The 17,016-nt window shown below is 28.5% G+C and overlaps 1 long non-coding RNA gene across 1 annotated transcript in view; it reads left to right on the top strand.

Annotated features, from left to right (window-relative positions):
• The first annotated feature begins 5,996 nt into the window (after positions 1-5,996).
• LOC117174643 overlaps positions 5,997-17,016 on the top strand; it is a 27,282-nt gene continuing 16,262 nt past the window's right edge. The window contains exon 1 of the long non-coding RNA XR_004467330.1: positions 5,997-6,272. This is a non-coding gene — a long non-coding RNA (uncharacterized LOC117174643). The remainder of the gene's footprint in view (positions 6,273-17,016) is intronic.

The following is a 17,016-nucleotide window of genomic DNA, read 5'->3' as shown; positions in this document are numbered from 1 at the left end:
AAAAAAGATTTTTTTTAAATACAAAATTAATCTTTGTGATTGAAAATTCATCTTTTTTGTTAAAACTTTTACTATTTGGTGTCATGTTTATCTTCTTTAATTGACATTTTAAATAACATGTAGAAAATTTCATTTTTTTGATTGAATATTAACTTTTATAAACTATAAACTGAATTATTCTATTTTTGTTTAAAATTTGATATTTTTTATTGAAACTTCATCTTTTTAGTTAAAAATTATTTTATGAGTGAAGAATTAATTTGCTTTTTATTATTCTTAACATAGATGTCCAAATTCCATTTTTTTGTCTTATATCAGAAGAAACGTCTTGCATAAATTGACTATAAAAAATATTAATCGCTGAGAGATTCTGCTATATAACGTATAGAACCTGCCTGATTTTAAGTGAATTCTATCTTATTTTAAATACATTTTATATTATTGTACTTGGATTGAAAAATAATTTAGTTGAAAATTATATTATTTGTTAAAAAAGATTTTTTAAATAGAAAATTTCATTTTTTTATTGAATATTAACTTTTGTATGCTAAAAACTGAATTATTCTATTTTTGTTTACAATTTGATCGTTTTTATTGAAACTTTATCTTTTTTAGTTAAAAATAAAATTATCTGTTTGAAAATTTCTGTATTTTGTATAAATTTAAAGTTACTGTAACATTGGTGTATTTTTAATTATGAATTAATCTTCTAGTTATCATTTACATTCAATATAAACATTAAAATTAAGTATTATTCCTGTTAAGCATGGAATTTGTTATAAAATTTCATTGCTGATATAAAATGCGGTAGCAACTTATTAAGATTTTGAGTTTAATATTACATTTTGCAATCAAAGAGCGAACTGCTCGCAGTTCAAAAATTTATCAAAAAGACGTAGTATTTCAAATACGGAGTATTTTTTTCGTATAAAGAAAAATGAGAGAAAGCTTAACTTTCACAAAGTTTTTCTAGTACATTTTCGTAACTTTTCATAGCATAAAATAATATTTTATATATTTTTGTAGATATACGGATTATTTACATTAAAATGGCAAAAATGATCTAATTCTGTGAACAGCAGGTCGCTCTTGTATTCTAAAATTAATTTCTAACCTCAAAATCTCTAAAAGTTTTTATTGCATTTTATACCAGCAATGGACTTTGATAACAAAAATTAGTACACATTCAATGCTTCAAAGAAATATTACTTAATGTTAATTTTTATATTAATAAAAAATAATAACTTAAACATTAAATTGTATTAAAAATATACTAACCCTACGGATAGAAATCTCAGGGTATATATTAAAGATTTTCAAGGCTCTGAGAAGCTCTAAGAAATTCTCCGCAGGCACTCAGGTAGATATATTTAATGGTCCAGATAGCTCGATTCAATGCTTTGAAGGCTTTAAAATGTTCTTTCCGAAATTGCAATAAAAATACGATCATAACTAACAAGCAGAGAGGCTTAAATTGAAATAAGAATTCGATCATAAGGAACAAGCAGAGGCCCTGGATTGCGGCGGTACGGGTGGCAAGGTGGTGGTAAAGCAGAAGTGTTGATTCGTATTATCGACTTTGAATTTTGATTCGATTATTATTCTCAACAGTGATCCATAAATACTTGCGCATGCTTGAAATGTGCGTCGGTCATTGGCTCTAGTTCGCGTGCGTATTTAAAAATCAAGTGCAGACGCGCACCGTAGCCAATCAACTCTCTCTGTCGCACGCGTGTAGCTATCAAAGAACGAGCAATCGTGACAATTTTTTCGATATTTTCCAATGTTGTCTAACCCACTGATGCTTCGTGTCGCACGCAAAAAGCAATGACATCGAGTACTGTGACAATCGAAATCTACAATATCGTTTAGAGATTTTATATTAAGGATTAGTTTTGAAAGGAAGTTGATGTTTTCTCATCAGTGAAACATAGTTGTATTTTTATTAAAGAAATGATTTTAGAATAACAGACAAGAAATTTTGTTTAATTAATCAAGCCATTTATTTCATTTGATCGAAAGATAAAGTCTTATAATTTTATTCTTAAAATATACTGTTCTTTCCTTTGGCAGTCAGTCATTATGTTCCTTTCAAATTGTACATAATAATGTCATAAATCAGAATAATTTTTGTGACTTGTGTCTGGGAGAAACAGATAATGAAATACAAACATTTGATAATGACGAATGAGATAGCGACAAGAATATATCTTGAAACATTTTCAAGAATATTTGTTAGTTATACTCTTATCGAAATTTTTAAAAACTGAGTTTTTTCATTATAAGAGAATGACGCCACTCATTGGTATTTTATGTTTTACAATAGTGATTTTAACTAATACAGTTGGTAAGTGTGATCATTTTTCTTTAAATTGCATTGGGAATTGCATTATATTTCGTCCCTATTACAAATCATAATTTTCAAAACTTGTAAAAATGGCGTAAATATATAATATTATTTAATACTAAATTAAACTATTTCACTTCACTTTCAGTGTTAAATATCTACAACATTAATTTCTTCCTGATCATTTATTGTGTAGTAAAAGCTTGATTGATAAAAAGTATTGCTATTAGTTAATGCAAAAATTAATTCGCTACTTGTACTCTCTTTTTACAGAATTGTTTAGATTTAGGAAAAATCCGGTTGCTCCCATTCGACTTAATGTTCATTATTACGAACGTTTTCCGTGTAACTATCTAGAATTACCAAATGAACCTTTCAAAGTAGCAGTAGAAAAAGATGGAGAGAACGAATACGTTATCGGAGTAGTTTTTCTTGGAGATTTGTTTCCGCTAACGAGTTTTATAACGGATCGCTATGTAAGAACTAGAGTAAGAATAGTGGACAACTTGAACCTACCACTAGAGGGCAAGGATCTTCCAAAAGTTCGGTTCTTCAACAAATATTTGCAGAAAAAAAACATTCGGTTTGCCGTACGAGAAGTAATTCACGGAACGCCGAGATCTCCTCCTTTGTCCGATCCTTCAGCTCAGGCATGTCCGCTGCGTCAAGAGACAAAAAGGAAACGTTTTGGTTTCTTCTAAACGTGGTGCACAACAACTTTGGCCCAGCGTTGGACAAAGCTTGGCCCATTATCTGCTCAGTTCGGGTTTCATTCCTTACCATTGTACTCGAATTTTTCATAACAATAACTTCTTGGAATGAATAAAGGATTTCAGGATGATTTCGTAATTGATAATTTTGCATTCCGTTTCCAATTTTCATTTTTAGTGATGATAAATTATATACACTTAAGTAAGTGTGATGAAATAATATATCAGCATTTATTTCGAAACCTAATATTGACCTTTACGCACATGGCAGATTAAATCATTCAGTAAAATTTTACAATATACAACCAATCTGTTATATTTTTGCTGCAGTGGAAAAAAAACAGATTTCTGAAATAAACTTCACTCATCACTTAATACTGCCCATCTTCGAGATATTTTTGTATGACGAGAACTTTTAGTTTTCAAATTTAATCTGATCCTCTCCTGACTTGAATAGGCAAGAAAGAACGTGTAATTTTCTCGATGAACATCGTAAGTTTTGAGTTACTTACACTTATGATTCAGCTTGTGGAGAAATCGCCGAACTTGATCTCGATTCCCGACGGGACCGCTATCGGTTTAGCTCAATTTGGCCCTGATCATGGTAACTGATGTGGTCCCGATCGGGGTCACATCGGGCTACCCTCAGTAAATAAAATTTAGTTTTAAAATTTGGTGACATACTCTACAAGTAGAATTATGGTAAGTCTTTTTTAATCTGTTGAGAGTTTAACGAGAAATTTAAAAAATCACCACAAAGAAGTTGATATGGACTTCTATAAACCATTATCTCCACCATAAAAACCCTAAAAGTCGAAGGTTTATTGCTTTATTTAATAGTAAATTTATTTTTTAACAATGAAAATTACAAATGCAGCGCATAAATTTGTTAAAAGCAATTTAATAAAACTGTTTTACTATTAACTTATTTGATCAAATATAAAGATTAGGCTCATCTTAAAGATGAATTTACTGTAAACCTTTAAATGTTTCTAAAAAATGGTATAAGACCAAATCCAATTTAAATCAGGAAGATGGCAAAAGAAGAAGTTGAACTGACATTGTCGTTGCTAATATAGATGATACAAAATGTATTGCGTGAATTCCGTATATTCCATAAATTTCATGAATTCTGTGAATTCTTTAAATTATTTTAATTCCCTGCACTCTTTGAACTTCGAGAATTCTATGAATTCTGTGATTCAAGTGAATCTCATGAACTCGTTCAATGCTTTAAATCATTGCATTCCGCAAATGTCATATATTTAGAGAATTCCTTGAATTCCGTAAATTCCTTAGATCTTTTAAATTATTGCATTGCGCGAACGTCTTGAATTCCGTGCATTTCTTAAAATCCGGGAATTACTTAAATTTCAAAAATTTAACGAATTTCAAGAACTGTAAGAATTTTTTGAATTATATAAATTAAATGAATTCTAGGGATTTCATGAATTTTATGAATTCCTTCAATTCCTAAAATTCCTTCCACTCCTTGAATTCTATAAATTACTTGAACCCAAAGAATTCCTTCAAATCTATTAATTCTTTGCGTTACTTGAATGTTATGAATTTCTTTAATTCTATAAATTCCTTCGATTCCTTCAATTATATGAATCCCTTTAATTTTATGAATGATTTGAATTTCGATGAATTACTTGAATAATATGAGTTCTATAAATTGCTTCAATTTCGTAAATTCCGCGAATTACTTAAATTCACTGTATTCGTACAATTCCATAAACTCCATAAATTACTTGAATCACGTAAATTCCGCGAAATACTTAAATTCCATTAATTTCACGAATCCCTTAAATTCTATGAATTTCTTGAATTCTATAAATACCTTGAATTCTATTAATTTTCCGGTTTTCGATAGCCCACTAAATTGCGCCCTCAATGTGCTCAAATTCACCACTGAGAAAAATGTTTGCGCCTCAAAGCTGTAAGAGTTATATTAGGTGTTACGTGGCGGCTAGGTCACGCTACCTTCTCCCTCTATTTAAAATCAAAATTTAAATCACATGATCTTAAAGATCTGCAAATGCGCTCATAAGCGTCATCACTAAAAAATTTTACACTAGGTAATTAACAAATATATCCTAGCATGGCGGGCAGTGTAACGCAGGTGTTAAATCTTCAACAGTGCGCTAATATGCGCTACTTTCAAAATAAACAAAAAACTATAATGAATCCCCTCATCACCACTTGTTACGATCTACTTTCCAAAGCTATCTCCAAATAACTTAAATTGCAATATAAAAATTTATAATGATCTCTTTGTACAGGATTTCAAATGCGCTCACATGCGCTACTTTCCCACATTTAAAATCCTTTACGAAGAGATCTTTATATATATATATATCTCACGGTTGTGAGACGTGGTTGTGGCTGAAATTTTACCGCGATTTCGCTGGATAAATTTATAGTGAAATTTAGTTTATTTCGAAATATCATTTCATAATGGATCGGAAACAAAAAATTTTATTAGTTTAGAAAAATGAAGCTCCCCCCCCCCCATTTTGTTCGCTGATAACTCGGTTATCAATGTGGCTCAAAATTTTTTCTATATAGCGCATATGAGCGCATTTGAATCGCCATAGCAAACTCTCTTCATCAATGCGGATTGCAAACTTTGAATTTTGGTTGTGTCATCACTTTGTAAAATTTTTTACCGCTATATGTTTGGCGAGTTTCAAGATTTTAAAACAAATTTGATGACGCATATGAGCGCATTTTAAACCCCACAGGATACTCCCTTCATCAATGCGGATTGCTATCTTTTTATTCTGTTGGTCATCACGTCATATAATAAATCAATAAAAATGTTATTATTTTAGAAAAATGACGCAAACCCCCCCCCCCCCAATATTCTTTTCACGACAAATGAAATTCATTCCAACCTTAAATTTGAGAGTAAATTCCATTTGTGTCAAGAATCACTTTTCTGAAACAGAAGGAAATTTCCCTGAGTGTTTAAATATTTATAATGAAAGATATTATTCCTTAATATCTATTTCTTAATAACTAGAAATTTTCGATTTAATCATCTATATCGTTGTCCCATAGTCAATATTTCAAGGTTACACATGGTAACATCTAATGTAATTCTATTAGTGACAATGTTGACTATTTGTGAGTGAAAATATGGAAATATATTCAGCGCTGATACATTAATTTGAAGAAAGTTATAGCAAAATAGGATGGCGAATAGAAAGGTATAGTAAAAGAAAGCAATTGGGTAATAGTTTTGAATTTATTGATGCAATAAGATATCGGTAATAATCTGAATATTGCGAAACTTTGGTAAACATAAGTCACCTGCGACAGCATAACGTATATAAAATTTATTGCTTCAAAGTAAAAATTAGAATTACTTACACGCTTACCTGATAATATCTTGCTTTATTCACATGTCAAGGGATTTGATCAAATAAACGAACACGCACTTGGAACATGTAGCATCCTTCACGTCACGTCCACTGTTTTATTAAAAAAATGGCCAATAAAACTTCACTAATTGATTATTAACCAAAATCATTGCCTAATCAATATTTTCATGATCTTATAAAATTTTCTTCAGCATGAATTTGTTCTCCTTGAATTTAAAGTTAAGAATCTTACAATTTAGATTGAAATGATTAAATTTTTAAACTCATAAAGCATGACTTTAAAATCAATCATTTTTAAAGACTTATATTCCAAGTCCTAATTTAATAATGTTTCAATTTCTAAATGAAGTTTTTAATTAATTTCAATAATGGAGGCCACCCTGAAATATTATGGATTCATATGGAGAATTTTAATTCTAATATCGTGCAATAATTTTGAACTTATAGATAGTTTTGTATTTGATCAATTTAGATTTAAATATTCCTATTTTTTTTAGTTTAATTTAATTTAGCTTTGAATTTAATGATTTTTAGTTTAAATATTATAAATTATTGGATTTTAATTTTTAATGTACAAAATTGTCTGGTTTTCTTTTATTTTTCTCAATCGTAGAATATCAAATCCATATACTTAAAGATTGCACAATTTTTAGTTTAAAGGATTTTTAACTAAACAATTTTGAATCTAATGTGTGGAATCAATTTAAAAAATGAAATTTTTTTTTATTTTAATAATTTTCGTTAATTGTCGATTTCCTTGTTCTTCCTAACAACAAAGTTCATACTATGTACATGAATGTAACTTTTTCTTATCGAAATGATAAAATTTTATTAGGTAATTCAAGAGTTGCTGATCTTTCCTTTGGGGATTAAGTCACTTTCGTCCTTTTGAGTCTGATAATATCATAAATCTGAAGATTTTTGCTAGTTTAATGAGCAAGAAGACACTTAATGATATACAAATAGTTTAGTATGACGAGTGAGATAGCGAATAGTATAAATAATTAGAATTTTTCAAAAGAATACTCATTATATTGCCATTGATATTCTTCGTGAGTGTGTTTTACTCTTTTCAAGAAATATTTAGAAAATGAGGTCCCTCTTTGTGCTGCTGGGTTTCATTTTGGTTGCTTCATCTAAATCTATTGGTAAATATATTAGTACCGTCTTTTTAGTAATTTTTTAATTGCATAATTATAATAACTAGTTTTTTCTCAATATACGGAAAGTTACACCTATTTCATCCAACATAAATTGAATTTGTCTTGGATTTGTATTTCGAAACACATTTTTTCGAATTGCCATTTCTCTTTATTCCCGCTTCCACGTATCGTAAGTAAACGGAAGTATCATTTGGTCTAAATTGCACCTGTCAAAAAGTGTGTGTTCCGTGTTACCTTAGGGTAGTCGAAAATTCCGACTTTCCGTTTCTTCTGATTCATCCCACCAAATTTGTTATTTCTCCAGGAAAAGATATTCTTTTTTTCTCAATCGGTGAATATATTATACGCTAAGTGAACGATGCTTCCAAAACGTTACTGACCTTGATAGACATAATTATCCAAGCCAACATGTTGAGCAAAGATTCCAAGTTGTTTCTCACTTTTCTTCGATCGTTGGCATAATTTCAAAATTTAATAAGGTTATCTTTTTTCGAAAAAAACTTATTTTGAGAGGCTTCGAACCAACCAAATTTCATTTGTTAAGGAAGAAAATTTCAAATAATTATTAGGTCGATAACAAAATAAAACATTAAACTGACATTGACATTGAGGCTATAGATTATGCTAAATGTATCCCGTGAATACCGCAAATTACATGAATACCGTGAATTTCTTAAACTCATTGAATCCTGTGCATTACGTGAATTTCATGAATTTCGCGATTTACGTGAATTCCTGAAAATCCTCAAATTTCTGGAATTTCATAAATTCGGTGAATTCCATGAATTTCTTTAATTCTTAGAATTTCATTCATTCTTTGAATTTCTTGAATTCTATGAATTCCATAAATTCTATGGATGCCTTGAATTCTGTAAATTTATTAAATTCTATTAATTCCATGAATTCTATGAAGTTTCTGAATTTTTCAAATTCTATGAATTTTTTGAATTTTATGAATTCCTTGAATTCTATGCATTCTTTAAATTCTACAAATTCCTTTAATTCTATGGTTTTATGAATGATAATATAATCGACGCTCGGACTTCACCTCAGAGGTCCGAGGTTCGATCCCCAACCGGGTTCCTCTGGAAATTTTTCTATGTACCTTTACTGAGGTCCTGGTGGTTCGAAACCCACCCTAAGCTGTAGGTCCTTCCATGCGTACTTGACTGCAACCCAGTCCGTCAGCCCAGTTCCTCTGCTCTTATCAGGTCACTTGATTGCATTGTAAAAATGCATCCGCGACTGATGATATTTACAAGGACAGCCCGGTGCAAAAATAATCAAGTATAAAAATCCAGCTTTAACCAAAATTTCCTTTGGCATGTTGAGCACTAGCTATCTGAAGCCTGTAACAACATTTCAAATATAAATAATAATATTTATTTTTTAAATAGCCACTTAAACTAATATTTATTCATTCGAATTGCCGTTTCTTTTAATTTCCACTTCCAGGTACTAAACTTTGACGAAAATTTCATCTGGTCTAAATTGCACCTCTCAGAAAAATGTGTGTTCCGTGCTACAGTTCCGTAGTCCAGAAATCCGACTTTCCGTTTTTTCTGCATCACCGCACCCAGTTTGTTAGTTTTCCAGGAAAAAGAATTCCATTTTTTTTAATTTACAATATTCAACTCGTGCCCCTGGGTTCTTAAAATTAACATAGCGTTCTTAACGGGAAAAGCTCGATTTTCGAAAATTGATAAAAAAATTACTAGTTGTTAACTTTTCGCTAACCAAGTTATGTTGCTCCTTAAGGAATATTCAAGGAACGAAGCAATAATTTTTTTTTGTTTGAACCCAAATCTGATTGTATTGTCTGCCGAAATTATTCCAAATTTGAAAATTAGCATTTTTATGTCAAATTCGTGCTGAAGACAGTATTTTGGAGAGAAAAATTATGTATGTATAAACAATATTTTTTCCAGAAAGTCGTGAAAAGTTAGTAATTTCTCGAATAAATAAAACAATTAGCGAATATTAAGAGTAATTTATTTTTATTAAGGACACTTGGTCATTACAGTAGACTCTATGAAACTTCTCGTTTTCGGATTTCTCCTTCGTTCGCTTGCCCTCACTCCTTGTCTCATCTCACGCACGCGCATACGTGGTCCGCTACGCCTACTGCTCTCAACGTGGCTTGATGCAGGAGAGAGGGTTTTTCGGACACTTTCTGTTCGCTTCTCCTACAGCATGCCTGTCCAGAGAGGGGAGTTCGACCAAAGATATTATCAACCTAGATGCGGTACGGGGCGTCGGAGTGGGGAATTATATATATATAGGACATCACATTTTCTGCCCTATTGAGGTGCTGCCCTCATCGTACTACGAAGTCGAATTCTTGTTTTCTCATTTTTCGTAAAATATGACGGTAAAGCAGTAGAAAGATTTTTTGAGGTTAGAAAAGTTTGGCATGTATGTATCCCTGAATTTTTTCAGATCTGAACCTTGATCCAGGTTTTCGGTACAGTCTTTTTTTTTAATTATAAAAAAAAATGTTCTCGAAAAATCATATTTTTAATTTTTTAAAAAGTATTATAAAACGACATTTCGAGGTAAACAAGTGTGGAAAACATTGTTCTTTGACAAATTATTTTTTTAAATTGAAATAATCAAATATTTATACCAAAGAAACAACTTTTGAAATGTTTGAAGTGTTTAAACATTATTGTTTAAATTTAAAATAACAATAATTCAAACAAAATATATTTCTGGATAAGATATTTTCGTTGAAAATGTATTTAGTATTTTGTAAATCACAAAAGTTCTTCCGAAAAATCGAATTGTTAATTAAAAAACACATGTTTTTTTGTATATGAATTTGTCGGTAAAATTTTTTTTATCATTTTAATTTGAAATTCACACAATTTTTAACACCTTAAATATTAAACAAAAATTTATTTGATAACAATATTTTATTATCGTATTTTTAACAAATAATTAATACTGATTAAGAAACAATTTTATTTGGGAATTTTCAAATTCGTTAATATTATAAACTGTTCAGGAATTTTATTAGTTTTGGAATTGTATTTTTCGGGACAGAGAGTTTTACCGAGTCGGAAAGTTTATTTTTCGGGATATTTCAGCCGTCCCCATAGAATTACAGAAAATTTGCTCTAATTATAATCTCGGCGCTCGATCTTGTTAATTTTTTCCTACAGTATCAATGAAGAAAAATTGTATGGAAATTTTTGATATCACAAAGTTAAAGATAATCACAATTTAAAAATTCGCTGTACATTCAATTTTTATTCTTGGATCTTGGCGATTTTTTTCTATTCCATTTCAGACACTGGTAGGCTTTTTTGACATTTAGGTATGTAAAAAAGATAAACTTCAGAAAATTTAAAAACTAATTTAAGAACTATTTATACTCTTTTAAGATACCAATACAATTTACACAACACTAACTTAAAATTTGAAAATTTTTAACCCTTCAGTTTAAGAACTTGAATTTTAACGTTAAAATTGCTTCATTTTCAGAATATAGCCTTACTGTTTGAATTTTCAAAATTTTCGTTATAAGTTATAGGTTAGGTCAAAAATAACATTCTGGGATTCGAAATTGTTACAACGCGAAAAAGTTTTAATTTAAAGTTTAAAAATGCGAAAATACACCATTTTCCATGTTCATTTGTTTTCGATTTCGTTCTGTTACTTAGGCATTGTTTTTTTCATAGAAATAATTGAAATGTGGTTTTTTCACGTTTATAAAATTATAATTGAAGGTCACTCGGGGTAATTTTCTGTGAAAAATATTGATTTAGAAAGAAGTTTTGTCAAACAATAGAATGGATTTTTTTGCCCGAGATACAAACGTAAATTGTACTATAGTAAAAACAACTGGAAAAATTTAGACGAAAGCCAAATTTGGTAAAGAAAACAAACATTTGTCGACCTATAAATACGAATTTTATTCCCCGAAAGATTTTTATAAAAATCTCTTCGAAACGCTTTTATTGCAACAATTTAATTGAAGAAAAATATTTGTTATAAAAATAAAAATAGTACAAATTTTACATACAATTCTTAAAATAAAAAATCTGTGTGTCAAAGCACAATCCAATCCGACTATTCTTTCGAAATTGGTACGATATACACACAACCACAACATCAATAACAACGACGACGTAGCCGCCAGAGAGACAGACAGATACCGATGTAAAAACTTGTTTTTCTGATTCAAGAAGCCTCAAAATGTCGAAATTTCATGAAATTCGCGGAAGTCATTTTTCGCATAAAACACTTCTCATTCTGGATAAGAATGTAATAAAATAATCATGGGGCCTTGAAAAAGTAACGTTTTTCGCCTCTTGACTTTTTTCCATATCAAGCTTTTTTTGCTTTAAATGTCCATTTTCGTTTGGTTTTTTGGATTTTTAAAATCCTTTAACTTTGGTAAGTTTGATTTTATCAAAAAAAGTTGTCAGGATAAATTGTTCATATTTTTTTGTACCATAAATGGCTGTGGATAGAATTTTCAAATTTTTTAAAAAATTGGTCTTAAAAAATTTTAAAAAGCATCAACTTTTTGAATTTTTATCAAAAATGGCTGTTTAACGAACTCGATCTTTCTTTTTGGTCTTTCGAGCAGTGTGTCAAAGCCCAATCCAATCGGACCAGTCTTTAGAAAGTTATCCGGTATACAGACAACTACAACAACGACGACACCGGACAGACAAATAGGTCCCGACGTAAAAACTTGTTTTTCTGATTCAAGGGGCCTCAAAATGTCGACATTTGATAAAATCAAAAAAAAAAAATTTTTTCATTAAAAACTAATACCTTCTCATTTTGGATAAGAATATAAACATTTTTAATAAGATTTGTAGAAAATCTTTCAAAGAATAAAATGATTGCCCCGTAAGTTGCAACCAAAAAATTACAATTTCAAAAAAATGAAGGTTGTTCTCAATATTGAGCTGGACTTGAGACCGGGACAAATCGTCACACACACAATTCATAGTGACAAATTTAAACTTGGAATGTTACGATTATAATTGTTTTATTTGTTTTTATTTGTATTTCGAAGGTAAAAGTATTTTATTTTTGTCTTAAAGAACAGTTAAATAAGCATTAATTTTGAAAAAAATCAAATAAGCTGGAGGTTTCTGAATGTTTCAAAGAAAATAACAAAATTTGGAGCTTCTCAAGAATTTGAAATATTAGGATAACAATAAAAATTTCTGGGTAGATTTAAAATGATTCTTTATTTCAGTACATAACTCAAAGAGAATGTTTAAAAATATTTCAAAACATTTCAAAAGATTTACAATATTAGAAAGAATCTGGAAGCTCTTAAAACAATTCTGTGTGCAGGATTTTACAAAAATGTTAGAAAAAATGGGAATCAGTCTAAAGACATTTAAAAGTTCCGAAAAATTGTTTAAATAGTTTCAAAAGATTTAAAATAATTTAAAAGAGAATAGATACTTTTGATGATTTTGAAATGTTTTTAAATGTTGACTTTTTATTTAGAAAAAAGACATAATTTGAAGAGGAAATATAAAAATATGGGACCACTGGGAAAAATTCCGAAAGGGATGAATGAAAAATCCCAAAAAATGAAATCTCCAACATCTGAATAATAATTTAATAAAAATTGTATTAAAAAATACATTAAAAAACACGCGCGCTTTGAAAGAAAAAAATGTTCTGCCTAAATTTTCTTCGTACCTACATAATAAAATTTTTGCACAAACTTTGCAGGATTCCATTCAACAACGATTTATATCAAAATTTATTTTTATTACCTTTATTTTTTTTTTATTAATAAAAAATTCGATTTTTCAGAACTTTTTTATATTTTTTTCAAATACTATGCACATTTTCAAACAAATTTTTTCATACAGAAATATATATTCGATTATTGTATTTTCAATAAATAAATAATATTCAATAAACAATTTTTTTAATTGTTTTAATTCAGGAATGTTCTAGTTCGGTTATTTTATAATTCAGCCATTTTCTCTGGTGATTGTTAAAATTCGCTAATATCTTATTGTCTGGAATTTTATTTTCCTGAATTTTCCAATTCGACTTTTATATTTCGGGACTTTCATAATTTCGGGAATTTTATTCTTGGGTTATTTTTCAATTTACGAATTTTACAGTGTCAGGAATTTTATTTTTCGAGATTTTTCAGTCGCTTTTTCCGAAAAATAAAATTCCCACATCACTGTAAAAATTCCGAAATTATAACATTGTCGAAATATAAAAGTCTCGAATTGGAAAATTCTCGACAATTTACAATCTTACCGAATTTGAGAATTGCCGACAGAAAATTTCCGAATTATACAATATCCGGGCTAGACAACTCTCTAATTTGAACAATTAAAAAATAGTTTGTTTAAAATTTTATTTAATGGAATAATAAAATATTTTTACTAAAGAAAAAACTTATTGAATGTTTAAAGTTTTTAAAAATTATTGTTGGAATGTAAAATAACAATAATTGAACAAATGTATTTTTTGATAAAAAGTTATTTGAAAATGTGCTCACGTAATTTAAATTTATGCTTGTATCACATATTTATACAATTATTGTTATTTTAAATTAAAACAATAATTTAAAGAAATTAAACATCAAAAAAATTTTCTATAATAAAAATATTTGATTATTGTATTTTTAATAAATAAATAATATTGATCACAAAACTGTTTTCTCACTTTCTGCAATTCGGGAATTTTCTAGTTTGTATATTTATCATTATACAGCATTCGGCCTCGAGTTTTATTATTCGGGAAATTTCAAATTCGATAATATTGTAAACTGTCCAAAATAACGTTTTTATAAAAATATAATTATAATTCCAAGTGATAGGGAAATTGTTCTTTCGGTTTTTAGATTTTAAGACGACCGTTCCAAGCCAGATTACGTTTCGCATTGGCAAACAATATTATACGAACAGAATTTCACTGAAACATTCGTAAAAAATATCATGTTCCATAAAGTATATTTTAAAATAAACTTTAAATTATTATAATTGATACAGCTTATTTATTTTGAATTTATTTTTAATTGAAAATGGGTTATAAAGTTTTAATCGCGAGTTTCCATTTGTTTAACTTCTAAGACTTTCCAATTGAAACAGTTTAATTTTTAACGTTAAAATTAGAATATTCTTCAATTTTAAACAAATTTCGAATCGTGTTGTGAAATCAATTATGATTCACTTGTGAATCCTTGGTGTCCACTTCAATTAAAAAAAGAAGCATACTTTATATTCGCAGTTGATAAACTAAAAACGATTTCTATCTAAAATTATAAATTTGAAACGCTTCTAATTTTTAATTTTCCAGGTCTTCAAATCTGCATTCAAAAATTTGAAATTGAAAAATGTACGCTTAAATTTAAAAACTTAAACAGAAAATTCTGAAGTGAAAGATTGTCGAATTACGTACTGTAAACTGAATGATATAAAAGGAAAAAAGCAATTTAAGGAATTAAAAAAAAAACTGTTCAAACCAAACTTGGACCAATTTCTTTTCTAAAAATTCATAAATTTCCCGGTCAAAAAATTAATTCACTGCCATTTGCCTATTTTTCCCAGCCTCACAAAATCCCCGTCAATTCCCGTTCTAGCTCCAACCTGTTTCAAATAAAAATTTATAAGAATATTTTACTTATTTTTCACATTAGGAATTTATAGCCTTTAAATTGAATAGTTTTAGGTCAAACATGAAAAAGTAGAATAAAATTGTGTATTTATAGCGTTTTTATTATATATTGAACAATTTAAACCTCTGAACTTTTTTTCAAGTTGTTTAAAAGCTGTTTTTTAAATACTTTTCGTGTATAAGAAACAATTTTCTTCCATCTAATAACTATTTTGGAGTAGAAAGAAGTGAAAAGAAACACAATTATAAAATCTGATTTTTTGTTTGTGATTTCGTGATAAAGGGAACAGCTATTTATAAAATAATTTATAAAAAGGGCTTGTAACTTTTTCCCAAAGAAGATAATTTCCAAATAGTTTAAGCTGTACTACTGGACCTTGCTTTCAACCGGAAACGTATTTATTTTTTGTATTTACCTTCCCAAGGATGAGTGTTGTGAAAATCGAAAAGATAAACTTTACCAGAAAATGCGTTTGCATTTGAAGTTTAGCTTTGAATTTTAAAGAGAAATTGTAATTTCGTGCTTATCCAATTTGAAATTAAAATTTTTTTCAGTTCATAATAATTTTGTTATTGCATTTATATTTTGACACAATCTAAATTAAATTTTGTCACTTGGACATTCTTTGTTAAATTAATACCAAAATATTGACAAATATATTTGTTATGAATTAAAAAATTGAGAAATAACAAAGGGCAAATTAAAGAAAACAAACACGCATTAAAGGGATTGCGAGGTTGCTTTGTTTATCTTCTTTCCTTACTTATTTTTTTGGTACGTAAAGTTTAACTTTTTATTTATATGACATTTTATAATTGTAAAAAAAAATTGCAATAGTCAAAGAATGACATTTTGAACCTTTGTGCTTTATAGGTGAATTTTAATTCATGATTTCTGAACATCCTTGATTATGTCTGGTTTCATCCAAACATTATCCAATTCGTGAATTGGTATTACGAATACCCGTAAGCGTACATGGAATTTTTAAATCTTGAAAAAAATTGTCTCAGAAATTTTGAAAATTCTGTAACTTTTTGAAATTTCACCCAAAGTAGTCAATCAACTTGATCTTTAGTTTCTGACACTTAAAGAGTATACCAACGGCCAATATAATAGATTATTTTTTTAAAAGTTATTCTACTTGCAAACAAACATGCATATGGAAAGGCAGAAACACTCGTAAAAATCTGTACTTCGTGTCCAGACGTGAAATTTTACACAAATGTAATAACTTTTTTGATGAGAATGTAAAAAATATCTGTACTCTGAGTACTGCCGTGATTTGAAATATTGAAGATTTGGAATTTCAAATTATTTAGTTTTCAAGATTTATATTCTAAAGGTATAATATGAAATTTTTTTTTGAAAAGTTCAATTTTGAAGCCTTGCAATGGAAAATTCTTTAATTTTAACAATCTGCAATTTAAAACTCTTTAATTTAGAATATTTGCAATCAAAAACTCTTAAATTTTAAATGATGTAAAAATAAAATGAATAACAAATAAATTTATTAATTTAAATGCAACAAAATTTTAATTTAATTTAATTAAATAACGAAATAAAATAAAAATTCGAATAAATTGTCATGATTTTGAAGATTAAAAGTAAAGAATTCTCAATTATAAATCTTACTAATTCAAGAAATTTGACATGCATATCATGAAAATTAATGAATTTTAAGTTTCGAAGTATTGGGTTAAAAGTTTTAATTAATTTGGGGTCCAAAAAAATCACATTTGAGAAATTTCAACGGACATGTTCACCAAATCGTTCTCTTAGTCAA

This window comes from Belonocnema kinseyi, chromosome 1, assembly GCF_010883055.1.
Source record: "Belonocnema kinseyi isolate 2016_QV_RU_SX_M_011 chromosome 1, B_treatae_v1, whole genome shotgun sequence".
NCBI lineage: Eukaryota > Metazoa > Arthropoda > Insecta > Hymenoptera > Cynipidae > Belonocnema > Belonocnema kinseyi.
The sequence above is the reverse complement of the archived record's forward strand: the minus strand, read 5'-3'. Positions and strand labels throughout refer to the sequence as shown.